The sequence below is a fragment of the Chrysochloris asiatica genome, unplaced genomic scaffold, assembly GCF_000296735.1.
Source record: "Chrysochloris asiatica unplaced genomic scaffold, ChrAsi1.0 scaffold00409, whole genome shotgun sequence".
Lineage (NCBI taxonomy): Eukaryota > Metazoa > Chordata > Mammalia > Afrosoricida > Chrysochloridae > Chrysochloris > Chrysochloris asiatica.
In genome coordinates this window covers 175,223-175,971 of record NW_006408927.1, presented here as the reverse complement: position 1 = coordinate 175,971, position 749 = coordinate 175,223, and the positions used below count along the sequence as shown (strand labels likewise).

At 45.7% G+C, this 749-nt stretch overlaps 1 protein-coding gene across 1 annotated transcript in view; it reads left to right on the top strand.

Moving 5' to 3' along the window:
* The window catches only part of LOC102819368 (zinc finger protein 420-like), a 116,581-nt gene that overhangs the window by 19,514 nt on the left and 96,318 nt on the right, over positions 1–749 (top strand). The window lies entirely within an intron of this gene.

Genomic DNA, 749 nt, shown 5'->3' with positions numbered 1-749 from the left:
TTAGAAGTGACATTCAGTTAGATGTTGAGAAAGGATCCAAGACATGGCGAATAGTATAGAACACTGAGTAAGTAATTCATAGGAGAAACAGATTTGATTATATATGATTTGGTGAGGGAGCATCTCTGTGTTCTTTATTTCTTCTATGAAGAAGTGGGTGGCTGAAGAATCCAGAGAGTAAAGGTCAAGGTCCTACTTCACTCTCATGGGTACCTCCCTCTATACATAGGTGATTGTGTACACCTGGCTTGCCTGGGTCACCTGGCTTATTTGACTCTCAGGGCGTTATTTGATCACAGGCCCTTGATGTCTCACCTTGTATGCTGGGGCTGTGTGTTGAATTACAGAATCTCCTGTCCAGAGTCTGTAGGTAGAGCAGCTGTGTTTGAAGAGGTTAAACATCAGGTCCACCAGACACCCCTCGTGTCCCGTCACAATAGTCTTGGCTTTATCAGACACTGGAATCTCTTCTTGGCAATTCTAAAAGTACAGAACCATTCAAATGTGGCAGAGAGTGTTATTAGAGGGAAGAAACCTCTTTACGTGGTCCTGTTTAGGGGTTGTCACGGTAGTGAGGTCACCAGAGGACTGCTAACAGGAGAGCGGAACTAGTGGGATCAAGTGTAAGGCCTCTGAGGCCATCCATCCCCTGGGGTGTATGTAAACAGTGACGGTTAGAGGTGGGACTCTGGTAGGTGTAAACTAGGCCGTCTGACTTCGCTTATTGTGAGGATTATGGTTAGGACTAG